Source organism: Rhamphochromis longiceps, linkage group LG13 (genome assembly GCF_057381845.1).
Source record: "Rhamphochromis longiceps isolate RC_006_pf linkage group LG13, R_longiceps_female_GT1.1, whole genome shotgun sequence".
In the NCBI taxonomy this organism is placed as follows: Eukaryota; Metazoa; Chordata; class Actinopteri; order Cichliformes; family Cichlidae; genus Rhamphochromis; species Rhamphochromis longiceps.
Genome location: NC_140569.1, coordinates 5293800 through 5321375, shown reverse-complemented (window position 1 = coordinate 5321375; position 27576 = coordinate 5293800). Strand labels below are relative to the sequence as shown.

The 27576-nt window shown below is 40.1% G+C and overlaps 1 protein-coding gene across 2 annotated transcripts in view; it reads right to left on the bottom strand.

Annotated features, from left to right (window-relative positions):
* Positions 1-27576, bottom strand: part of gfra1a (gdnf family receptor alpha 1a) — a 101641-nt gene that overhangs the window by 55537 nt on the left and 18528 nt on the right. The window lies entirely within an intron of this gene.

Below are 27576 nucleotides of genomic sequence, written 5' to 3'. Positions count from 1 at the left end.
GGCTACGGCCAGCACAGCTTCACATGTTATTGACCGTCCAATTTGCTGGATATGAGTTGACCTTGACATACACATACAGATCTGGGTCAAACAGCTGCACATGCTAACATACATGCAACGTACACACATACCATCAGAGCCGTAACAACCCCAAAACCAATCCCTTTCCATCCCTGTAGCTATATTTTAATTTGGTAAAGCTCACGCAACTCAGGCTCATCTATTTTATGTCATGTTCAGCATCGTAATTCAATTCCTTAACATGTTATATGACCCAGTTAAAATGTATTGTAGGCTTGTACAGTGGGAACAACAGTGAGCTGTATGGACACAATGAGCCATTGAAAGTATTTTTCCTGTTGTGAAGATCTCTTGTATTAGTCGCATTTTGTTACCAGATTTTAATTATCTTGAGAAAAATGCATCACATGATCAGAAATAGTCACACATATGCAAAGACTTATGTCACATAACAGAACATGACAATATTAGGAGGATCCCCTCTCTATGACATCACAAAGATTCAAGAGTCAAAAAAACATTGTATGAAACTGAGCTTTTTGCTCACAAGAATTCCTTGTGCACACACTGACATCATTACTTGGTAGGACCCACTTTTGTAAAAGCTTTTATTTGACAAATACTAAACAAAATAGGCCTTTAAGTTCATAAGTAATTTTCATTTTCAGTCACCTTTCAATTCATTGACAGCAAATTTTTCTTGCATGACTCTCGAAGAGCAATATCATCCCACTTTGATAAAGATGTATTATTACAGTTGCAGCCATTGAGAAACAGCTTCATATCCTGCATCTTTTATTCAAAAAAGCTGAATCCATATATTTGCCATATTTCCACATATATCAGGAAATGGTAAAGCCCCAAGTTACAGTAAAGCCTGATGGAACATTTCTTGCACCTCTGGACAGGCTTAAATCAAAATCATTTTTTTCTCAGAGGTATAGGAACACTTTCCTTATAGCCAGTGCTGAGGTCCACTTTTTATACTCTGCTTAAAAGTGCAATGCTTATCATTTTTGATAAGTTTTCTGCAGACAAATGCAAGTCATCCCACCCAAGTGCACTCCAAGTGGACTGTTGTAAAAGAAGAAGAAAAAAATAGCCTCTCAGACTCCATTATTTCCTTGGCCGTCTTCCAGTGTGTGGACACGTTTCAGCATTTAGCCAGAGTAGTGAGAGAAGATAAAACAAGCGCACTGCGAACTGTTTCCGTCAAATTTCCATCGTGCAGTATGATAGCTGCAGGTGGAGAACACAGGCAGCGTGTTTCTCTCAAGAAATCTTTCTATTTAATTTCCCAGGCTGCCCGCCTGCTGCCTGCCTGCCATCCAGAGAGGATATGTTAAATGTGCTTGGCCTGGGGATGTTTGATTTCTCTCTGCTGCGCTCCCTTCCATCTGACAGATTGGAATAATAAGGAGAGCTAATTGGAGAGGCTGCTCATATGCTTATTAGATGGGATTTTTTAAAAAGCTCCCACCTCTCCCTTTTTTTATTTATTTATTTATATACATTTATTTATATACACACACACACACACACACATACGTGTGTGTGTGTGTGTGTGTGTGTGTGTGTGTGTGTGTGTGTGTGTGTGTGTGTGTGTGTGTGTGTGTGTGTGTGTGTGTGTGTGTGTATATATATAACCCTATATATGTACACATGTATATACACGCACACATATACATTTTCTGTCCCTCATAGTTCATATACTGCGGCAAACTGAGTGTGTGTGCCTGTCTGTGGGCGTACGTCTGTCCTTATATATGTCCAGAGCTTTGCCACGACTCTCTCCAGCTTTCTCCAGCCAGCTGATAACAGCATATTGGGACACATTTTCAATTTCTACTACTTAGCATTACAACGCTTCTTAATCCGGGAGAAAATCAATGCCTAATAACCTATGAAAATGTACAATTGCTGTTTTACCATTGCCAGAGGCCTCGTCTGCATCCCCTGGGCATCAGGCTATAAATATACCTACATTAGCGCTTAGAAGAAAATAAAAAACACAGAGACAGGCTAAAGACTGAGCTGATACTGAATACTCGAGCTGGGCAGAAAACAAACACCCCTCTTGCTCTTAAAGTTGTTTGAAAGCATATTGTAAACTGCTTTTAAGGTCACACCATTTGTCGGTAACATGAATGTGTCTGGTAATGCTACCTTGTACATTTTAATGATGGAACTTGTGCGCCACTTTGAAATAAATCTGAATACCTAAGCCACTTAAACATTAATGAATTTAAAATATACACTGCATTCAGCACTCATGCACCAGTGCTCTTCATTCAAACAAGAACAAAGACCACACAGCTCCTTCAAAAGATGCATTTTATTTTGCTCTGTTTTTTGAGCTGAATTTTCCAGACCTGCTTGTATGAGCTCTTTACTTTTGCTTCCAATGCACAGTATATTATTTTTAAGCAAGCTTTTCATTACAAATTTGCTGTCTGCCATTTCTCTAATATGGAGTTAATATTGACTGATGTTAAGCAAACTGAACCACTCGTATGGATTTATCCTTTGAACGTCATCTCATGTGTTTCCCTGTGCAGCGATGAAAGTGTGGCTTCTGTTTAGCTTCAGGAACAGAGAGAGCTTGCTGACAGTTCAACCGGCTGAATTCATTACTTTAGCTCATCTTATTTGCCTTTAAGGTCAGATACCTTCCTGTATGTTACCTTTGAAGTGCTAATTACACTTTTGCTTTTTTTTAACTACATTATTAGTTAAAAGCATGATTTAAACCCAAGCATGTGAGATTGTTGCATCTACATGCATGAACATTTTCATTAATTATTAACTGATAAAACTAAAAATCTGTAGAAATTCTTGACAGTTTATGTCATAACCTAGTAATTCATAACCCAGAAATACCAAAGATTTGCTAGTTCAAAGAACTATACATGGGTTTTGCAAATGAACAACTAATCTGAAGCAGATATAAATATAATCTGTCAAAAAAAGGGTTTATGTTCTCATTATAATCTCAAAAATAGCATGGATGGTGTAAATAAAGTGCCAAAGTTAAAGTTTAGTGGTGGAAAAAAAAAAAAATCAAACCAGAACATCAGTGCTGCTGTGGGTGAGCTAGCTCATGATCCATCACAGTTTACAGGTGTTTGCCTTTAAAATGACAAATGTGATGCTGACCTTCAGCACAATTTGGGTAAAGAACCATTAGGTTGCAGGTTTCACTTTAATTTGAATATTCAAGGAGGATTAGAGATGAACTGTGAATGGACAGGATGGACAATGGATGACTCACCATGGCCTGAGCTTATCGGCTGGATGAGCTAATGAAAATATCCACTTTTAAAAAAGAGGGAAAGGGGGGAGATGCCACTTCAGCTCTGTTCCTTTTTTCACAGTACTTTCGAATGCCGCTTCCTGCGCTAGTGACATTGTATTTATCTGAACCTCTTTTGGCCATACAAAGGTTTTCACTGAGAAGCCTAAGTAGTACTATTTCAATTCCATCTCCTATCAGTTGCTGATCATTGTCACATACTTTTCACCACACAACAATTTGAACCAAACTCGCAGACTCAAGATCATTGTTGTACCCGAGTCTAACTGGGCTAGGCCATTACCCCAGCTGTGATAATGAAAAAATCAGAGCTCTCCTGAGCCTGCTGAAATCAGGGTGGGGGTGGGTGCAGCATTCTCCACAGACTGTTTGCGCTACACTTTTTTTGCTGATTTTTTTTGTCAAAGCAAAGTGTTATGGAAAGTGTTAATTGTAGATGAGAAATTTGCTAAACAGCAAACTTCAGTTAACTGAAGATTTTTGTTACAACTGAGAGTGAGACAGACATCAATCTGAGATTGTAGATATTAGTAATTATTTTATGAACAATTATGAAAATCTCCCAAATTGAAAAAAAAAAATCAAATGCTTTCCCCTCACTGACCTTTGCCTCAATACTTAAAGTGCAGTTTATTATTAACACTTTAAACAGACTTACTTCTTTCTGTTCATCAGTTAAGCACTGTGACAGTATAAACCTTGCCAGACGGCACCTGTCTTTTTGTCTGTGTGGGTCTATGCACGCATGTTTGGGTTCTCTGCAGCAGTTTATCTTGTGTTTTGGTGAGTTGGAGGAGAGATTTTCCCTGGTGACACAGAGCAGGAAAGACCTGGCTTTACTGGATGTAAACAGGCATGCCGGCTAGGAGGATGAATGACTGCAGAGCTTTGCTCGGGGCTTCATCACCTACCCACACACACACACACACACACATCACATACAGTACATCACAAATACCTGCCACCTCCTGCAAGCAAAGCTCTCCATCTTAGGGGAGACAAAGTTCAACTTTGCTCAGTTCTGCTCTCATGAATGCATATGGATGCTCGTTGCAGTCCGAAGCTCATCGCTAGCAGGTACGCTATGAAATCCATCAGCTCTTCCTCCTCCAGAAGAAAGTGTAGCAGCATTTCCCACTTTAAACACTCACACGCAGGGTGACAAATCAGTTTGCAAACACAAACACACCTCTGAGAGAAACACAGGGCCCATGTGAATATCCACAACCTTACATAAGCAGAATGAAGCAGTCAATTAGTCATTCACCAGAATATTTATCAATAAAGAGCTCAAAGATTTTGTTTTCAAATATTACGCACACAAACTTAAAACAGCAAGCCAATCACATACATATGAATAGCATCCAACCATCCATCCTACCCTCCTCTTCAAAGCATCTTCTTAATAACGTTCATAACTTGTGCCTGGCAAGAGCACTTCTGCCTGGCCTTGACAACTTCGATAGCTCTTTGGAAAAAATCGATGCTCAGATAGGAATCTGAATCAGAGCCTGAGGCTGAAAGAGAGGAATATGGCACAAGTGTAGTTTTGAAAGAAAAGCTACTATGGAGACAAAGACAAGAAGGGCAAGAGATGAATTAAGATGTTGGGAGAATGAGTGTACAAAGGAGGAAAAAGGAAGTATGCGCTTGACAACAAAGGATACTTGTTCCAGTATATTTAATTTAACATTCAGCTGTATTTTACACCTTTTAAGATGAATCTTACAGTCATCTTACAGTGGTTGCTTATTGAGCCAACAAATAACATATTTATTAATAAGGAGATCTGGAATCCCAGCCTGTTCCCAATCCCAGGGTGTCAAAACTTGTTGTTTTGCCAAAGCTATGGCCGACTATGGAAAGTGACATTGTTTTCACTCTCTACTCTATGCTTTTGAAGGACATCTGGGTATCAGACTTTATTTGGCAAAGTGGAACCTGGGTGAACAGTGTAAAGAGACAACTAGACCAAGGAGTAACTGGTGCCTAAACCTCCCCAATGACTACAAGTGGATGTACATGTACAAGGAAACAAAAGTAAAACAAAGTCCCAAACAGGACAGACATTGCCGTATCTTAGATGTTTCTTCCAAACCATCATCCCCCCCAGTCTCATACTACAGGCTTCGCTGCTCTTTAAAAAATGACTGTTGTCTCTTTGCGTTGAATATTGCCTCAGCTAGTGCGCAAACATTAAAGGACATCTTGAGCATATTTTTGTAACATCAGTAGCATCTAATAGAGCAGCAGTATTTGAAGCCTTGTGATAAGAGTGCTTTAGTAATCCACAGCAGACATCTGTGTTTAGCACGGTAAAGAAAACATTCATGATAATACAGTGGGGCAAAAAAGTATTTAGTCAGCCACCGATTGTGCAAGTTCCCCCACTTAAAATGATGACAGAGGTCAGTAATTTGCACCAGAGGTACACTTCAACTGTGAGAGACAGAATGTGAAAGAAAAATCCATGAATTCACATGGTAGGATTTGTAAAGAATTTATTCGTAAATTAGGGTGGAAAATAAGTATTTGGTCACCTCAAACAAGGAAAATCTCTGGCTCTCACAGACCTGTAACGTCTTCTGTAAGAAGCTTTTCTGTCCCCTACTCGTTACCTGTATGAATGGCACTTGTTTGAACTCATCATCTGTATAAAAGACACCTGTCCACAGCCTCAAACAGTCAGACTCCAAACTCCGCCATGGCCAAGACCAAAGAGCTTTCGAAGGACACCAGGAAAAGTATTGTAGACCTGCACCAGACTGGGAAGAGTGAATCTACAATAGGCAAGCAGCTTGGTGTGAAAAAAATCAACTGTGGGAGCAATCATCAGAAAATGGAAGACATACAGGACCACTGATAATCTCCCTCGATCTGGGGCTCCACGCAAGATCTCATCCCGTGGGGTCAAAACGATCATGAGAACGGTGAGCAAAAATCCCAGAACCACACGGGGGGACCTGGTGAATGACCTGCAGAGAGCTGGGACCAAAGTAACAAAGGTCACCATCAGTAACACACTACAACGGCAGGGAATCAAATCCCGCAGTGCCAGACGTGTTCCTCTGCTGAAGCCAGTGCATGTCCAGGCCCGTCTGAAGTTTGCCAGAGAGCACATGGATGATACAGCAGAGGATTGGGAGAATGTCATGTGGTCAGATGAAACCAAAGTAGAACTTTTTGGTATAAACTCAACTCGTCGTGTTTGGAGGAAGAAGAATAGTGAGTTGCATCCCAAGAACACCATACCTACTGTGAAGCATGGGGGTGGAAACATCATGCTATGGGGCTGTTTTTCTGCCAAGGGGACAGGACGACTGATCCGTGTTAAGGACAGAATGAATGGGGCCATGTATCGTGAGATTTTGAGCCAAAACCTCCTTCCATCAGTGAGAACTTTGAAGATGAAATGAGGCTGGGTCTTCCAACATGACAATGATCCAAAACACACCGCCCGGGCAACAAAGGAGTGGCTCCGTAAGAAGCATTTGAAAGTCCTGGAGTGGCCTAGCCAGTCTCCAGACCTCAACCCCATAGGAAATCTGTGGCGGGAGTTGAAAGTCCGTGTTGCTCGGCGACAGCCCCAAAACATCACTGCTCTCGAGAAGATCTGCATGGAGGAATGGGCCAAAATACCAGCTACTGTGTGTGCAAGCCTGGTAAAGACCTATAGTAAACGTTTGACCTCTGTTATTGCCAACAAAGGTTATGTTACAAAGTATTGAGTTGTATTTTTGTTATTGACCAAATACTTATTTTCCACCCTAATTTACGAATAAATTCTTTACAAATCCTACCATGTGGATTCATGGATTTTTTTTTCACATTCTGTCTCTCACAGTTGAAGTGTACCTCTGGTGCAAATTACTGACCTCTGTCATCATTTTAGGTGGGGGAACTTGCACAATCGGTGGCTGACTAAATACTTTTTTGCCCCACTGTAGGTAAAGGAAACATTTTCCTCCACAAATCTGAACCGTGGTTTAGTGCCTACTCTGGTCCAGGAAAGTTTAATAGAGCATTTAAATAAAGTGCTCTTCTAAAAGCACCTAACCAGTGAATGCTCTGATGTAAATGGTTAGCAATATATAACTTTTATTTTATAAAGGAACATATAAAAGTGAAAACCATCTTACAAAAAGCCCCAATTGGCAGCTTTTAGAAATCTACACCACATTTATTGCAAGAATTGTAGCTCTCCATATCACAGGCCACTCTTCTTGTTTCTTTGAATATTGTGTGTTCTTAACTTGATGGAATATGGACCGAGTCTACAAAGACTTTCTGGCTCACTTTGCTCTGTAATGTTTCCTGTTTCATACATTTATAATTCAATGGACAGAGAGCTTATGATGGGGTACAGAGAGGACCTGTGGTACTGCGTGAGGAAGTCAGTAGTGGCAGAACAGTATGTGAAGCTGGTTCAGGACACCACTGTCTGGTGCGAGACAGTGTTGAGGTGTGCGATAAGAGTGGGAGATGGGTTTGAGGTGGGGGGGATAACATCAGCTATCGGCTCTGAGCCACTTGTTATTTGCAATGGTAATGAGCAGGTTGACTGAGGAGGTCAGGCAGGAGTCTCTGTGGACGTTGATGTTTACAGATGGAACTGTGATCTATACTGAGAGTAAAGACAGGGTGGGAGAGAGCGTGAAAAGGTTGAGGTATCCAACTAAGAGAAGAAGAATGAAAGTCAGTAGAAGCAAGATATAATATGCGTCTGTGAATGAGAAGGAGACAGAAAAGGTGAATATTCAAGGAGCAGTGAAGCAAAGCCACAAACAGTGAGCAAGAAAGGGAAAGCATGGAGTGGGTGGTGATGAGTGTCAGGCGTGGACGGATATCAGCAAGAGTGAAGCACCATATTTACAAGATGGAAGTGAGACCTGCACTGGTGTATGGTTTGGAGATAGTTGCACTAGTAAAAAGACAGGAGGCTTAACTGGAAGTGGCTGAGTTGAAGATGTTAAGGTTTTCATCAGGAGTCACCAGGATGGACACAATTAGAAATGCAAACATCTAAAGTACCAGCTCAGGTTGAACAATTTGAGGACAAAGTTAGAGAGACAAGATTAAAATGGTTTGGACATGTGGAGAGTGGGGATAGTGGATATATTGGACAAAGAGTGTTAAATATCGAGGTGCCACGCAGGAGGAAAAGAGGAAGATGAGGGAGAAGATTAATGGACAGAGTGAAGGCGGACATGCCCGTGTGACAGAAGGGGATCCAAGAGTTGGGGTAAGATCAAAGGAGATGATCTGCTCTGGAAACCTCTAAAGGAAACACCCAAAAGATGAACAAGTAGTTAGTAGTTATTTCTGCTGGGCTTTATTTTTTATTTTTTTTTAACTAGTTGTGGCATGTTTTTTTATTACTGTTTTGTTTGGGGTTTTTTTGCTAGTGCACTTTTTTCTCACATATTCAGCCATCTATACATTTGATTCCCTATCCAATTAGGTTAACAGAGGGTTTGAACCTGGACCCTTGATAGGTTGCCAGTCTGAGTGATGTATGTAGCTTGTTAAAAGGTTTACTTAGCTACTTAGCTTAGGTTTACAGCTATGCTACCTAGGAAGTTATTTCCGACAAGAGGTTGGAGGACATTTTTCTATACTTTAAAAGATGGATGTATGATAGTGACTGAGTGTAATTAGTTTAGAGTAGATTACACGAGAGGTCCTTCATCCAATGTCCAATGTGCTCTGACAACAGGCCTGAAAAAGTACAGCTCTAACTCCTAAATGATTTTGTATGACAGACAAGTGCAAGAAGAGGAAATAAGAGCTGAGGAGATAGAAAGGATTTATTTCTACTTAAACGATAAGAGTCCAGTTCAGCAAAGTTGAGGGGCGAGATATGTGAGATGGGGATGTAATTCAGGGTGGAGCGAGGGACGTGAACTATTTCATGAGCAGATGACAGCTCAGATTAGAGCAAGAGATAGGGTGTTACTCAGATGCCCGGACCAAACTGGAAAGGTTGTTCTGCCACGTTGTTAGTAGTGACAACAGCAGTGGTTCAAATGTTTTCTTCCAAAGTTCAGTGTTTAAAGAGTTAATGGAGGTTCAAAAGTAACTAAAAGACCGTTCAGTTTCAACATTGTTTTCTAAGTCCATAGCAGACTGATTTACAAGGAAATAGTTTTGAGTTTGTTTCTCTATTCAAATTACTAATGAAAGCTGAAGCTGGGAGCTATACTGAGCACCCTCAACATACGCATCAAGATGTCATGTAAATAAATAAGATTATGACTCAAACAAAGCTATAATTATACTCTACATATAGACAGAATAATGACACAGTGAGGTCAGCATTTCTTGATGTGGTGATGACAGCTCTGCTCTACAGGAACAAGGAAAAATGCTACTTCTGGCAAGATTTCACTACATCATCAAAGAGTGATTAATGACTTGGGATTTGCTATTGGTAGAAAACTAAGGAGAACCATTTCCATGTATAGAAACTCTCTCACAGACCTTAATGATTAGTAATTAGGCTAAGTCATGGCCAATCAGTCAACAAAATAGATGTAACAAAGTGAATCTTTCCATAGAGCAGTTGTTGCTTACCAGCATGCTGCACGTAACAAGAACTGCATCAATTTAGAATTTGAAATGACATTTCAGTATCCTGGAAATGTAAATAAAAGGCTAGTTAATGTTCAAAGACTAGCAGCATTAATTTGGCGACTGATGCACAATTAAGCAACTTTAAATTCTGACCAGATACCTGAGAGGCAACACGTGCTTGTACGACTTCATGAAAATCTAGTGGAAAGGGAGGGTCAAGGCCAGTAGTTCAAATGAGGAGCAAGAGAACTAAAAGTATTAAAAGCTTCATTTCTCTTTTTTAATTCATCAAAGAAGGAACATTTCATCCAAGTTTCAAATATTTTTACATGAACTGTCTCCATCTTTAATGAGAAGTTCCTAAATGGACTGAGCTCTACAACCTCGAAGACCTTCTCCAGCACGTGTCTATCTCAGTGACTCTTTCTCTGGTATCTGTCTGTATTATGTGTATCTGTGTTTGTAGTCATATGACGATCAAGACGCTGGGCAACACATTAGAAAGTAGCCTTTCTGGGTAAAGCAATGAAAAAATATTTGTCTATAAAAATTCTGCCAGTGAGTGGATAGTGGATAGCCCAGAATTGAGGTGATCACACAACCTGTAAAGACTCGTGGTTGTCTTGTTCTCCTTGGTACCAAGAAAGCAACAGAAACTAATTTTAAAACTTACATCCAAATCTCCCGAAGTGAAGGAAAGCTGGTCTAATCATATACCACCAAGTGCTTAATTACTTAAATGCAATGCTGGCTGAAAGAAAAGCCATTGAACTGTAATTCTCTGTGACTCACAGTGACTCAAACAATGAGTCAAATAAGTGCACCACATTAAATCATGTGACTTCCAGCAGTGTACCTTTATGTTCTAAATGTTACCATTATCACATCATATCCATAATTCCCGTGTCCCAGTAAGATCCTTCACAGGACACTTTGTCCTAGCATGTTTTAAGGCGCTACACTGAACATGAAATTTGTATGCTAATAAAATCTGAATCTTATCTGCGTTACCATGGCAAACACATCGCAGGGGTTCTCTTTCTCTTTTCTTAAAGACAAAGTCAGTTACATGGAAATGAGTGAAATATATTTTCAGACAGGAGAAGACAAACAGTATGCAAACATTGCATTAGACCACCTCTTTACCTGTGAGCTGAAGATATAATGTACACAAATGATTCCTGCCACAGAGCCTGTGGGGAAATCCACAGCAATTCCAACTTCAATTGACATTTAAGTCAGAGGCGTGTGCATGATTGCAAACGCCTGTGTGCAGATTTATGTGTCTAAGCATCCACGTTAGTGTGTTTTATGCGTTTGAATCTATCTTTTAGATTGCATGTTTTCTCTTGATTCACGCTGCTCTCCCCACACAGCCGGAGTGTAAATGTGCTCCTCTCCGTCCGTCAATCAGCGTGCTTATTAGATCGAAGTGTCAGCAACTAAACAGATTATTCCAGCAAGAGGAAAGCACGAAAGCAATAACACACTCCCAGCCTCAATCTGTTGCTTTTAACTTCATTTCACAGACAGACTCCTCTCACTTTCAATATCTCCACCAGCATCACAATTCACCTAAAAGGCAACAAGAATTTTTATTGGATCAATCGTTCTGCCACAGAAAACACAAAACATAATGTTTATGTTTTCCATTTAAAGGGAAAAGAGGAACCCTTTGCACTTACTGTATAACTCTAGTGCAGTGTTGCTCTGGATCAAAACAAGCAAAATGAGAATTAAGGGACCATTCAAATATTTGTGCCCACTGAGTGGCCTTTACAAATATTTATTGTTAATGTTCAGACCACAGGAAGTATTAAAGAGCCAGTCAGAAGCGGAAAACTACAGAGGAATACTAAGCTATCAGCTAACGCTAACAACCTCGGTTAGCAAGCAAGTGCATGCATGAACGACCAACAACAATGCCGACTAGTCTGTACTACAAGAGTTTCACTAGACTAAATGAATTGGCTGCTGTACAGTATAGGCCGTATTACATTATTTATAACAGAAGTGCAGAAAAAAGGCACCGGAAGTTCAGCCGCTCGCGTTAGCAGAAATGAAGCCTAGCATAAAACAACTGGCCACATCTGCATGAACTGACTCATGTGCGAGTTAGACAAAGAAATAAATATATAATCTGTCTTACAACTGTTGTACATTCAGCTCTATAGATAAATATAAAGGAAAAAGAAGACAAATTTTATATGCCATCAAACAAATGAAGGCAAGGACTCACTGGGCTTCTAATAGTATAAATAATAATCATTTATTTGTTTGTAAGTAAGGTCAGTTCTTCCTCATGTCATTATATAATCATAAACATATTTTTTTAGTCAGTTCCAATCTCCTCATCAATACAAGCACTTTGCACTTCAGCATTTCAAACACTTTTGCAACATCACCAGTTTTGTTTTTTATCTTTTTGATTTTCTTTTGTTCAAGTTCAAAAATGTGCATAATGCTTGCGTGACTTACTTATGGTGTAAAAGACTCCCTGCAGAGAGCTTCTCTAATTGGCCTCCCTCTCTCCAAGACCAATCAAAATAGCTGATAATTGGAACAGCAAGGGGTGGGCGGGAGGTCAGGCAGGACACTGCCTCACTTCTCATCGGTGTCTTCTCTAATTCACTCTTTCTTCCTGTTGGTCTCTGCATCTCTCTCTGGCTCTCAGTATGCATTTACAACCTTAATTTGGCTACTACTACCTCAGCAGTAATGTCCACATGTTGTCTGCCAAGTCTGCCTCTATTTCCTCTCAATCTGCTTCCTTTGTGCTACATCCACTATAATGTATTCTGTCTGATTCTCATTTTCCTGAGGTGTGACACCACAACATTGTTTCTGTGTGGGCTCACATGCTCATATTGAAAAAGCAGAATCATCCGTAGATACCATTAAGTAGAGAATGACTGAGAGGGTGTGCGACAGAACAGCTGAATGCATGAATAAAACCTGAGAGCCAGGTTATGTCATCAATATGTTTTTTTTTTTTTTAAGCTGGCTTTGTATACATATATTAGCTTAAAAATTGTGTTCACCTGAGTAAAAAAGTTCAACTTCTGATAAGAGAATTTAAATGTGAGCCGAGCCCACAGTGGTGCCACAGGGGTGCAGTTACTTTTTTGTTTTGGCAACTAAATTCCTCCGCATAATCTATTTCACCACCTCCCACTCCCCATTCCAGCCGACGTTAAATTCAATCTTTATAACATGCAGCTGCTACTTGTTTTTCTGGATCTCACTTTTCATTAATCATAAACGGCATTACATGTCTGTGGTGAGTGACTGCATTTCTTCTGACAGGATAACAGCAGTTGGGTAATGGTAGGACTGCAGATGCCTTTGCAGGGGAAAAAAGGCTCAGATGAGCACTAGTACACCCTTGTGTTCTTCTTCATGTGTCCAAAAAAAGAGGCACAAAATCAGCGTCTCGCCTATGCAGATAATTGGTCCTCCGAGATTTTACGCTAGCTATCTGTAATTAACTTCACCTATGTCTGTATGCTACATGAGCCGCTATATGATCTTCTGTGTAGACAATAAGATTAGCAGCGTGGCCATGCCGAGTCAGGCCGAGTCACATCTGTTCCCCACATCTTGATTTATGGTTTAGAAATGATGGCCTTCCATACTAAGCCCTTAAAGACACACTGGGGAGACTTTCAGAGTCTGTTTGCCTTAGTGGAATGGATTTGGCTCGGGATTTCAGTAAAACTGCAAAAAAATAAAAGGAAAAAAATGTAAGACATTCAATGAAATATCCCCCCCAGGGAAAAAAAAAAAATCAATCAAGAAATGAAACGTGTGCATATGCAAAAACAAAACAAATGCCCTCTTTACCCTTGAGGCAACAGCTATTCTACAACCAAATCCCCATATTCATTACCTTCCTGGAGCCTAACGGTAATAAGAAACAGTTTCAGACCTTCGTCCACTTCATTCAGTTCTTTACGTTAATACAACGTAGGCCAGGGAGCAGAGCGCAGGCAAGCTGAGCATAACTGGCAGCTTGAGCACGTAATCCCAACTACAACATGGCACAAAAGCAGAGAGGAGGAGAGAGGGGGACTGAGGGGAAGGAGAGAGGAGACAGGGATAAAAAGGAAGGAAAGAGAGCAGAGTTTAGAAGAGGAGAAAAGAAAGAATCAGCTGAGAAAGAGAAAAGTGGGCAGATACTTAGGAGATCTAAAAGGTGTGTTATTCATTTACAAAGCCTTTAACAAAAAGGCAAATGAGCTTGTCGTTAAGAGTGAAAATATATAATATATATCATCCAGGATTGTAAATTTTACATTAATGTTCATCCAAACCAGTGAATCTGTGCTGCTCGCTTGCATGTCAGACATTTGGGATCATTCCGTATTCAGTTACAAAAATGAAACAAAATGCAGCCGACATAAACACATCATACTTCTTAAAAAGAAAAACAAAACAGATGTCTTAGAAGGAAGAAACAGCTGCAACACTAAACTAATGTAAATCACTGCAGTGTGAATGTGTTTACTGACAAATCTGCATTGCAATTACAGGAAGTTCATGTGTTAGAAAATGTCATATTTTTCCCCCCTTTTTGGTTTTTTATGAGCGATCCACGCTTGATAAAAAACAACAAAAAACAACAACAGAATTATTGTTTCACTCGGAACTGCAAATAAAAATAGAAGGCTTAAAGAAGGCCAGAGTTAAATGTATTTACAAGCAGGTTTTTTTTCTTTTTCAAAATTGATTTCAAGCCACCGCCACCACTCCCCAACCCACAAATTCCCCCACCCCACAAGAAAAACAATGATGACGGTTTCATCATGACAGGTGTAATCTATGGTCAAGCTCCAGTTTGTTTATCCGTCTGTCAGGCACACAGCGGACAGCTAACAGGCATCACCACAGTGGAGATTTCACCCAGGTAACATGAAAAATAAGACACGAGCAAACCTGCAGAGTCATTTATAATGCAACCTGATCAACAAGCAACCCGGTTGTTCAGTCTGACGTCACTAGCCGTGTCTGGGCCTGAACTCCGCTGCAGGTCCATATATCAAACGATCACTATGGCATTACTGAGAGTTGAAAGACTGTCTAAAGTCTTTCATCTTTAATAAAATGATCAGCGTTCTGCTCTACCAGGTGTAACAATTGAGTCTAACATCCAGGCATCCATGAAAACGGAATTTATGACATTTAACGGAGTTAGAAGTTAGCAGGGAGTTAGCTCGCTAGCTTCAATCTAAATACAATATAGCATGTCCTGACTGCGGGGTTTTGGAAACAAATTAAAACGTACAGCTCTGCTATCACTTCCAGCATAAATGAAGACAGAAAACTAAACAGCAGTGACGTTTGTAGGGTTACTGAAGTTGGGCTAGCTGGTATATAATGATGTGCTACGTGACCGCTAGCGACACAGCTATGTTAGCATAATATAAACAAGCTAACTTTTTTTCCACTCGATAAAAGTTAACGTGAGTGTTCTCGGTGGTCAGGGACAAATGTAATCGCATGGCAGGATGCTGTAAAAGGACCAAACTTCAGCCAGGAGAACAACTGAGATAATCCATCCACAATACGAGGTTAGTCATTCATATACTGCTGCATGGGCTGGGCTGTAGTTACATCCTAAGGTTTTAAAAACTGAGCTTAAATAAATGATTAGCGGTAATAAAAGCCGAGGGAGGTCAACGGTGATCACTGACTGTTTTAGGAGCTTTTTGAGATCAAATAGAAGTAAATACATAACATTAAACATGTTAACAACACTAAAGCCATATTAAACGCAGACTACTTTAGACCCGGAAGTAGGATTCGTCGCGTCATCACTGAACAACCGGACAGTTACTAGCAAGAAACAAGTTAAGCCATATTATCAACCGTTTCCATCCACCAGTGTGTTTCATACAACTAAAGCAGCTTAATATCTTTGTTTGTGAATAAACTAAAATGAAGCAGCAACTTCCAGATTTAAGAAATTAAGTCCACACATACAGTGTAGTTCTCTTGTGGGCATTTGGGGATGGCTCCAAAAGTGAGTCCATTCCCAAAATGCAGAACTAAAAAGTATTATAAAAAAAACATTTTTTGTTATATCTCCTTGGGTTAAAAATAAGGTTTAAAGCTAGAAATGTTGTTTCAGTGACTGACAGTGGTGACAGCTGTGGGCGCTGTGGCTGATCCCTTTTCGCTAGATCTCAACTCTGCTAATAAGAATCACTAACCTTGATCTGATCTTCTTTTGGACTACTTTTAATGCAATTATATAACAAATGATGTAGATTGTTGAGATACATCAAAGCATGGTAACATCAAAGGTGCTATTTAAATAGTTAGTGACTTGTACATTGCACTTTGCAACCAAGCTTGATTAACTCAAATACTTAAACTTGTGGCTCAAAAAAATAAGATTAAATAAATAAATAAATAATTCCTTTCTGTTCGGTGGCAGATTAGACAGATTACATTTGTCTAATGTGAAGTATTAAACTACTGAGTACAATATACCGGGTTTAAAAGCTGACTGGAGGGCATGGAAAACATATTTAAGTTTCACATCCATAGTTCTGCCCCTTAAGTCTCATGCACATTTCACCTTAATCTGCAAAGCGAAGAGGCCTTGAAAGTTATTGAATTAAAGGGTTCTTGTCCCTTGTGAGTGTGAAGCAAAATTGCTAAAATGACCTCAGGCTCCATCGGGATCAAATTTGCTCTTGACCAACAAATGAACTACTGCATTAATGCATACTTCCACACTCATTTACTCACTGCACGAGCCGTTACTTCGCCCGCCTCATCTGATTTCCATAACTCCACTGCTAGTGAGGCTAAAGTGGTTTACCTCAATGGAAATATTAGCAAAAACATTGCTTTACCAGCTGAGTGACTTTACTGTTTAATTCAGTGGTAAGTATGCACACAGGCGGCTAATTCCGTCTGAAAGTGCATGAGCCAAACAGCTGCGGATGAATTAACTTATCGTATCGTGGCCTGGTTATTCCAGGGTGTAAATCTTTAGTCAGGAAAACAAGTCAAACATCTTAAGATGGAGCGTGGTTGAGTGTGGGAATACATTATTTTGAGTTCCCACTTGTAAATGAAATTGGTTTCCTTGCCAGTCGTAAGCGCATTTGCACCGAGTACATTTCAACCTTCACTTCCCCAAGTTAAGATGCAGGAGCACCGGCGCTTTGCATGTAAATCTCTCAAGTTTAAGCACACAGCCTACGCTTGCTGGCTTGATCTTTCTGTCCCTTTCTTTAACTCACACACACACTGTCTCACACCGTCTTACTCTCGCTCACACACACACAAAGCTGCACGGCAAATCCAACTCTTGACTTTAACTCTCTAAAACTCGATAACTTGAATTTCCCATGAAATACACTGCAGGGCAATTCCAAAACAAGTCGCTGGCAAATTCAACTACACACAGACCTAAACACACACACACACACACACACACACACACACAGAGCTTGTATATACACTCATTAGCACAACTGCTTCAAGTCTCTGGCAAGTAGATACAGACACCTACGCACACAAATCAGCGCTCACCCGTCATCTGAATAAGTAAATGTAACAAGGCAAGTTTTTTTCAAATCAGGTAAAAACAGACCAGGTGCTTATTTATTTATATAGATAATATAGCATACTTATTGGAGAAGAATAGATACGTGGGTTAATATTTATGTGCTTGAAAAACACACTATAAATTTGCTAATAATATAAAGTGTATATAAATTGTTACAGTATTTCATTTTAAAAAGCAGTAGAAGGTTAAAATAACAGTGAGAAAGAAGGACTTTGTTCCTGAGTCCTTTTTCTTCCATATCTCTGGCTAATTTATTAAATGGTGGTGGCGGTGTATGTTGATATAATGTGGGTCTGTTGAAATCTTAGCAGTAAAACCTCACCGCTTCATGAAAGCCACAAATTACAACCATGGCCCATGACTTTGACCAATGCAAATCAACCACTGCTTTAAAAATACCCGACAACTCAGCGGACTCAATTCTGACGGCATAAAAACCCTGTGTTTGATTTACATTATGAGGCTGCACAGACCCCAGTGCTGCCAAGGAAAGCAAATTCTGTTATGACATTCATATGTCAACATGCAGCCAGGTTTAGAAATCCAAATCAAACCAGAAAATTACTCCAACGAGCACGGCCAAAGTTTTTACTGCAGAATGAACACACAGTGGGTCCAGAGGTCCAATATTTACATCATTATCTCCTCCATTTTCCCGCACTCTAAAAGCTCATTCTGGCCTGCAGCAAACTGGCACAAGAATCCTGCTCCCGTCATGTGTTTCTCCATAATTAAATACACTTCATTTGATTTGCTGTGATGGTAAGTTGTCATATCTTGTAGGATTTTGTGTGCATGTGTGTATTTACATTTATTTTTTATTTGTTTAAGTGTTAGAAGTTTTCATACAATCTAATATTTAAGGTGACACAAACAAGTTTTGAAGTACATAAAAGTAACGTTTCCATGACAGCTTTTAAAGACACATTTTCAACCCATTTCCAAGTCAATACCAGATCTTTTGAAGTCAACTTCAGCCTTTCTTGGGACTTTATATTCCAAACCAACATAAAGCCAGTATTTTCAATTAAACATGTATTTTTGTCTTTACATTGTCTCTGTGAAGCAGAGTTAAAAAAAAAAAAAAAAAAAACTACCTGCAGACTTTCCCGTATACCTGCTAGTTTGATCATATCAAGGCTTGATCCTGTTCTCCGAAATAAATAAACAGCTCTGGTGTTAATCTGGAACCAGACCAGGACCAATTCCTCCAAAGTGTCGTGATGTGGCTACTTTGGTCCGTACAAATGAATGAACCACGCCAAGAGGAAGTCCAATCTAAACAGACTATACAGCACAGGTGAGAAAATGCCCCAAATGCTTTAGTCAAATGGCTGTAATCTCACCTGACGTTCAAATTGAAGTTATGTTTTATGGAACAGGGAATATTTGGCTCATTACAATGCTGCCTGTTATAAGACAGCAAAAGTATTACAGAGTTGTGGTTTTCTTTTTAAACTGCATTACTAAATCCATTACTTAATTACGCTTCTGCACTACAGTAGAAAACCTGAGATGCATGTTTGCAATATGGTGTTGACACGCAGGTATCAGCTAACCAATACTGAGGACATACATCTTTGAACTTTATTATATTCTCCACCCCTCTAAGATGGAGACCAGTCTACAGAAGACTTCTCCACCCCCCATACAAACTACTTACCACATACCTTCCATATAAACTAACACGAGTGTGTAAACACTGATTATTTATTATTTTCCCCCCAGCTGCTCAGTACGTAGGTGACTTGTTACAGATTTAGGTTATGTTTATTCATGAAGTCATTTCCAGTTTTATGTTGTAACCACTAATCTCTATTCCTGTCTGCACTTTGTCTATTTTCCACCTACTTCATTCAGTACATTTACCAAAAGTAATTCTCATCTAATGAGCCAGATTCATTTGTGTCATTTTTCAACAAGTTTCCACATTTTGGTCATTTCTCAGCTCGTTCATTTTTCCTGTATCTCCCACATTCTTTTAACTGATTTCTCCTTAATAGCCAACTTTTAGATTACCCCGTTTACCCCAGATGAGGTGACTGGAGAGAACAGCCTGGGCTTCTCTGCTCACACCCAGTGTATGTTTCAGTGAGGCATCTATGTCATAACCTACGACATAACAGTAAACACCTCTGAACCCCAGACTCTAACCTACGATGTAAGCTGACGTGCACATCCCAAGAAACGTAGCTACTACACAATCACATGGTACTTCACAAGTAACGCACCAGCACAAGCATGAATGCAACAACGTCAGCCATAGGTTACATTGAAGGATTTACAAAGATTCCCCACAGAAGTCTAAATCAGGCTGCCCCTCAACACGGTCAGGGTTAAGAAGAAAATGGATAGATGGGTGATTTGGCCTGATTTCTGAATCCTATCTTTGACCACCTGTTATTAACCTTTGGCTTTCTGAATGAACGATTTAGATTGCCAAACTCTGGTCTTTCATCTGTCTGAACTGATGCAGTTAAATTGTTTCACTAAAGACAAAATTAACCGTTCCTTTTGTAAAGCATACACAAAAATAGTAATAAGTTATGCTCTTCCCTGGCAAGTGTACTGTCAGTATGGAAGTAGTACTTTTTATGTTTTACACCATAAAAGAAAATCATTAATCTTCTCAGATCAGTATTAGCTACAATGCCATCGCTTCTAAACAAAATGCCCAGCCCCTAACTTACCATCAGCTTGTTCTCAAGAGCACAATGTGGAAAGCCAAAATAGCTCTGCAAAGCCACGTCAAAGTGCCCGCCAGGGTCTGAACCACCACCACAGGCTTTCCGTTGACACGGCATACTGATATCAGTGGGAAGGAAATGCCCCCACTCATTCTTCAGTCCACAAAATGAAGCAGAGGCAGCAATCTGGTGGGAATGTATGTACGTGTGTGCGGCGTGCCAACATCAGTGATTTAAACGGGTATGCTCCACAGGCACGACAGCGGAGTATTGTGAATTACCCATCAGGACGTCTTTCTCTCTGCAGTGCACAAAACAAGGCCAACTCCGTGCTCACACACAGACACACAAACACCTGCACACACACACGCCCATGATGCACATTAGCACGTTTGGCTGTGCAACTCTCATGCTGGTCCAATTGCACAGTATGTCCCTTTCACCTCTCCCTCCCTCTGGCTGGACGGTGATAAGTACCCTGCTCTCAGGCAATGCAAAGCTGTGAATAATGGATGAAGTACAAGTTGCAAGTGACCACAGCAGAGCGCTCACATGACAGACACAATGACAGACATGGCAGGGACAGCAGGCATCTGTCTTTTTCAGCGCCTCTTCTCCCCCATGTCTGTGTCCATTTGCCACTTTCTTTATCTCCATGTTTATTAGAACAAATCAGCAGGATAATACTTCTCTTTTTATTTCAAAATAACATGATTCAGACTTCTGAAAAACTAATTTCACTCAGCAAGTTTTCTTGTCTGACAGCCTCCAGTGATTTGACCCGGGGTCGGCAAGCTTCACTGTTTGCTATCTCATTTGACCTTAAAACCACTCACACCATGTCTGTCTCAATTTATGAATAACGGCAGCATCAACACACATGCACAAACATCACCCTCCGTTCCCTTAAGGTGGTACGGTCATGCCAGCTCTAATTCTCATAATACTTTGTGTGCTTTATTTCAAGCTGTCCTGGAATGCTTTTTACCATTATAGTCTCTTTTAGCGTTCATGTGCACAAAGTACACACGCGTGCTTCAGCACAACTCTGAGTCCGAACGCGAAGGAAGGGCAGTGCATGTGACATTTTGCGAGGTCTTTGAGGCTCGGTGCCAGTAACCTGTGGGGGTGGTGGTGGGTATCTCGCTCCCGCCTGGTTAGCTGACTGCCACGGTTACCTTCGGGGCTCACAACACGCTCAGTGACCTGTGCTGCTCTACTTGAGCAAATAACACAAGAGGGGGCGGGCGAGCAGAGGAGCTGAAGAAGATCTTTAGTAAACACCACATTATAATGTCATGTAACTGACCCAGCCCTGTTTTGTAATTTCGCCTAATGAAGTTTGTGGGTTTGTTGGTTTTCTCAAACCTCTTTAAATATGCACTGTTCCAACAGTCGGGTATTTATCTTCCTGTAGCCGCGGACTCTGCCTGATGAATTGCTCATCTTTATATTCAATCATTTTTGCATCAAATAAACAAGCAGGAAGAGAACTAACTATCTTTTACTCAGGCCAGATGCTTGGATACAACTACAGACTTTATCCAAACACATGTTATTTTGATTTGATGTAAATTTGTAACATCCTGTGAGGCTCGACATGTGATTTGTCTTCATATGTAAGAAAGTTGGCCTCTTTTATATAAACAGAACATGTAAACATGAAAACTCAGACGTAAGTCCTTTTCAAACTCCATGCCAATACTATACGCTTTTTTTTTTTTCACCTACTCTTATACTGCCATTCACACTGACCACTTTATTTCACTGGATGAATTGACAACATGTATTTTTTCAAAACAAACTGGATTTTTAAAAATTATTTGGATATGAAATAAACTGATCTGACATTCAGACCATTATGTTTGGCAACAAGTGCGCTTGTAACTCAAAACCTGCACCGGTATGAATATGCAAGAACACGGCTAGATGCCGCTTCTGGTCAATCAGCTTTCTGAAATTATTGCTCTGCCTCCTCAAACGTGGTCCTAACTCAAAACGCCGATGGCAAAATGCCTCAGGCACACCACAGTTTCTCTTGCAGGTTAAAAGATGTAACCTGTAATATGTACGACTTGACAATTGATCAACTAACCCAGTATTTAATTTTATGAGGTTATAATCCTCAGATTTAGCATCTTGCTTGGCTACTCTTTTCATTAGCTGTAATCTTACACCCACTGGCCAGAGCAATGTCAAAACTGTTTTACTGACGATCAGAAATGATCAAAACTGTGACAACATTAACATGTGAATAAGGTCTGGGTGTGGTTCACAGTGTTGTCATATTGGTTTCTTGCTCTTTAATTCGAGTTAATCTTAGTTGGCCTTTTTCAGGTTGTTTGATTAAATTCTCAAATTCACAATATATCATATACTGAATTGTACCTGATATTTTGACAGTGGGCATCTCAGTCGAAACAGACGTTTACATTACAGCAATTATTTAGGAAAACGTTTAATATGACACAACATCCACATTAAAAGATGCATTTTTTTCCTTTCCCTTACGCATTTGTTTTATACAGAGTGTATTTTCTTGGAATGTGCAATAAGTTTGCTCATATGCTAATCTCAAGCATTTAACACCATTACACAGCAAAACAATAGATTTACCTTGGAGCTCTGTTTCTAATTAATCATCAGTATTTATATTAAGGCTGTAAAAACTGTGCAAAGTCTGTAAGAATGGAACCAGAGGATAAACACTCTGGGCGTGGCCCATCGTAAGCTCCTCTGAGTAAGAACGCTGATTTAAAATAAGCTCTCTCTTTCAGACAGTTATGACTCATTGGTTTGGGAGGAGATTTTAGGCTTTCTCGTTAAATGATAATAGCTCATCCTAAAGAGTGCGCGCCGGTGGCCAAATCTCCCGAGACGACAAAGCTACAAGATGATGACAGTGTGTTCTGTGTGGTAGAGAGGATCGTGAAAAATTCCCCTAGTGTGCTCACACAAATCAGTGTTTTGTTTTTCAAAACTTGAGGAAAAGGATAGCACTGTATTAGAGAGAGTGGTGATCATTGCTCCAATCACAAAGTCAAGGTAAAACACTGCAATGTTAAACACTTCAAGTTGTCTGAAACTGACTGAAAGTCGAGCTTAAACCACTGAAAGAATAGACTGATGTTGAGAGCCACTTTCTCAAAATTGGACTCATATACCAGCGAGAATGTCTAAAACTGCTTCAAGAATTATTAAAAGTCTCTGGGCTTGTTATTTGTGACTACACTGTGAACTAACACTCGACTTTTCCAACTTTCTCCTCTCACCTTCTTTCTCCTTCTTCCTCCCTGGGAACTGCACAACTCAACCTCTTTTGGTGATGTGTTTTTTTGCAAAAGAAACCCTCTCATATCGCTTTCGGTGAAGTTGAACAGTTCGCAGCATAAGCATTCTGACCTGCCTGAAAAGAACAAGAACAAAAAGGCCCAGAGTGAAGTTGCTAGCCGACGGCTGTGTTTTGAATCTGACACTTGGCTGCTCTTCACATGACAGCATTTGGGGACAAGAAAGAAATCCTCAAGGTGGTTGATGCAGTGAAACACTGGTGTCATGCATCCAAATGGTTGCATCACTAAACCACCTTTTCACATTCAGTTAAAAGTGTGGTGTGGTTAGAAAGTCTTCACTGAGATGACACTTTTGAACTCTGAGCTGATCTAATCTAATGGCAGGCCTGATTGTGACATTTAAGGTTGTCTGACATACATTTTTAATGATAATCTTTTAATGTTTGATATCAGAGCAGCTGGTCTCCCTTGGGCTAACATACCCAGCTGTCTTACTGAGGGCAATATTTATGTTTAATCTATTTTTTTACCATGCTTTTTTTGTTGCTTAATTTCTTCTTTGTCATTTAATTTCTTTAAGCCGTTATACCTCATTAATCCATTTTTCAAAGACTAATGATGAAATGGAGGGACAGTTTACACAGTACGGCCTTCTTTGTCAAAGGCATGTATAAAAATTAAAACTAAAGTAACCAAGTCATGTTTGACTTGAAACAACTGTGTCTTACAGGAGAAATGAAAAGTCAGTTCACAAAGTCCGTTTATTTCTCCTTTTCAAATCCTCGCTGCAGGACCATAAACGACAATTATTACCTGAGATGATGAATCTTTTTAAATGACAATTTTGGAGAAACGGTATTTACAGTTAAGCCCTCAGCCGCATCCATATTCCTGTCAGAGAACAGAGGGATTGAAGTTTTTAATTAATCTGAACACCAGCATCCCTGAGGATGCACAGACATAAATACTCACTCTGTCTGTCTCACACACACACACACACACACACACACACACACACACACACACACACACACACAGAGAGAGTATAAACCTTTGCATACACGTCTCTCTGAGACACTTTGTCAAAGTAAAAGTGTCTAAAGAATGAGATGGAGCAGTTGTGCCCATTTGAAAGTGCTACAAAGCTGTGAGACACAGTTAAGAAATGTACATACATTTACATCATCTTCAGTCGGGGAACACATCATCTATTGTTTGATGACTCTGGGCATGCAGCCCGATATTTTAGAGCTTCTGCTGTTCTCACCAGATATATGGGCCAAGACTTCCTGTCCCATGCACTGATCAGTGTTTACAAAAACGTAGAAATGTATGAAAAAGCTAAATTATAGTCAGGCAATAGCCAGTAGCCATAGACACAGACCGAGAACCGCAGCTGTGTAAAACAACAGCCAAGCAATCACCCAATCAAGAGCAACCAGACGTTCCAATATTTCCTGTGTTTGTTATCTTAACTTCACCGTCCGCAAGATCTCTCAAATCTATGTCTGAGAAAGGGGGTTTATTGAATAGTTTCTTATGCGTGACATTAAAAACATATGATCTGGCTCCAAATCCTCATCAAACAAACCTTTCGTCTACGAGAGGATAAACCCTCACTCAGCGTGGCCACACACGACACATGGGTGCAGCCCAGTCAGCCAGTGAAATCTGCCTCCTTAATGATGCTGGTGACATTTGTGCATTTAGCCTGCGCGATAACGCCATGCGGATTGTGATTGTGATGGCTTCTTGTAACCCTAATGCAAAGTTTGATCATTTACGAACACAGTTTGACATCTTTATGTAAAAAATCCATAGAAAATAAACAAAGATAAATATATGAAGTATAGTTTTTGTTTTAAAAACTTAAACAAAAAACAAAACCCTGGTTTTCACATGTAGCATCACAAATGTTCTCCTGCTTTTGCTCTTCACATGGATTGTTTACTGGCATGCAACCAAAGCCCACTTAAACATGATTGGTCAGTACCCATTACTACTGACCACTCAATAAGTTCATTACAAACTGAACAAATGGTAAATGGTAAATGGCCTGTATTTATATAGTGCTTTACTAGTCCCTAAGGACCCCAAAGCGCTTTACACATCCAGTCATCCACCCATTCACACACACATTCACAAACTGGTGATGGCAAGCTACACTGTCGCCACAGCCACCCTGGGGCGCACTGACAGAGGCGAGGCTGCCGGACACTGGCGCCACCGGGCCCTCTGACCACCATAAGAACAACAAACTACAACCATAAAGCTTTTAGAACTATTTTGATGTACACATAGCTGAATATGCAACAAAAGTATTTATACAGAGAGCCACCTTTTTTCTGAGCATTTCGTTATATTAGTGCTACTGAAGTCGGGGTGCCAGCACTGGGCCCCAGAAAGACTCCAATCCAGCTCACGGGATGGCTTTAGAAAAGTCATTAAGGAATAGATGACAGTCTGATTTTTCACCATCTACAATAGAAATGTCTATATTTTAAAGTTGGTCCATATCATTAAAAAAAAAAAAAAAAAAAAGAATGGGGAAAAAAATCATGCAAAAACATTATTATTTACTTAGTTTCATTATTACAAAACATTTGTGGCTGTTACTTTTTCTGTAATTTTACACTTTTATTGGTCACAGTTTAGTCCCAAAGTGCTGTGCTGACAGATTTCTTCCATTTACTATACAAGGATTTATTTACCATGTAGAAAAACAGACATGCTGTTACCACGCATTGACTCCCTCAGTTAAATTCCTTAAAACACTGACAGAAAGGGGAGTTTCACTGGTCTTCACAATGTAAAATGACTTTGACATCCATGCTCTATAGTGTCTCTTTTAGCAGAGCATGAACAATGCCATGGAACTAGCAGCTTCCTTCAGTGTACTCTGTAGTCAAGCAGAACTGTTACGTGTTAACATCTTCCTCCAAGTTTGCTCCTATGCTGAGACCTCTTTACAAAAGTAAGAGTTCTCATGTGTGTGTGTCGGCTTACTTGACCGGTGCAGCTCATTGTGATTCTAGCTGTAGGGCTGTATTTTAAGGTCAGATGCTGAAGCACAGATTAAGAGGGAAAAACAGACAAACTTTACTCAAGGCTGAAAAACAATTCTAAACACTGCAAAAATTGTAACACAGTGTGAATTATGTATAATAACGTGAATTACTCAACATGGCTTAACAAGTTACCACTCTGGTCATTTACTTCTTTCAGCCTGGTGATGTTGCAGTTCTGCATCTCATGCAGACATTCATTTTTCTGTTACAAAGGAAACAAGTCAGGAAGCTCTCAAATGCAGACACAGGTAGCACTTCACTGCTCATTCAAATGTCGTACTTCTCTTAATGCGTGCATAAAAGCCAGTGGACTGAAAAGTCCTGCTGAAATCAGGAGAGGAAAGAGGAGAGAGAGAAGATGCATACTGCCCCTGAGGTTTTAGTCAGAACACACAATTCAGCATGATTCAGCCTCATTCAGCTCGTTGCCGTTATCCCCCTACAGCAAGACTTGGAGCGGGTATGTGTATTTGCCAGTGAGTGTACGTCTCTGGTTAGTTGTGCAAGCACACAGATGTGCACCCACACGTGATGGTGTCAGTAATAAATGATCATGATTTCCAGTCCAGCCAGACAATCTATTAGCATGACACGTGGCTATATTTGTGAGTACATATGCACTCCGGGTGGATATTTACTCCAAAATGCGGTGAATTGCAAATTCGTTCTTAGCAAAGTAACTTTTCAGCAGGCTCTGATGCAAAATGAAATATTTCGCATATACATTGGCGCTGCCTGCAATAAGCTGTTTTAGGCCATAAAACTAATGTAGCAGTCACAGACATTGACTGCCCTCTAAAATGGAAATTCATAAGCCAAAATGGCACAGTGGGAATATCAAAATATGACACATCCTCTTCTTCTTTCAGCCCTCCCACTTCTCACTGGCTTCTGCCACCTCCCCATCCCTACCCATATCTTCTCCTGGGTTTTCCATCTGTTGTGGAAGTTCTTCTGAAGGACATGTCAGCTCTTCCTGACACAGCTGACTAAGCAGAGAGACGGACAGACTGGACTGACACCTCTCTCATATGGT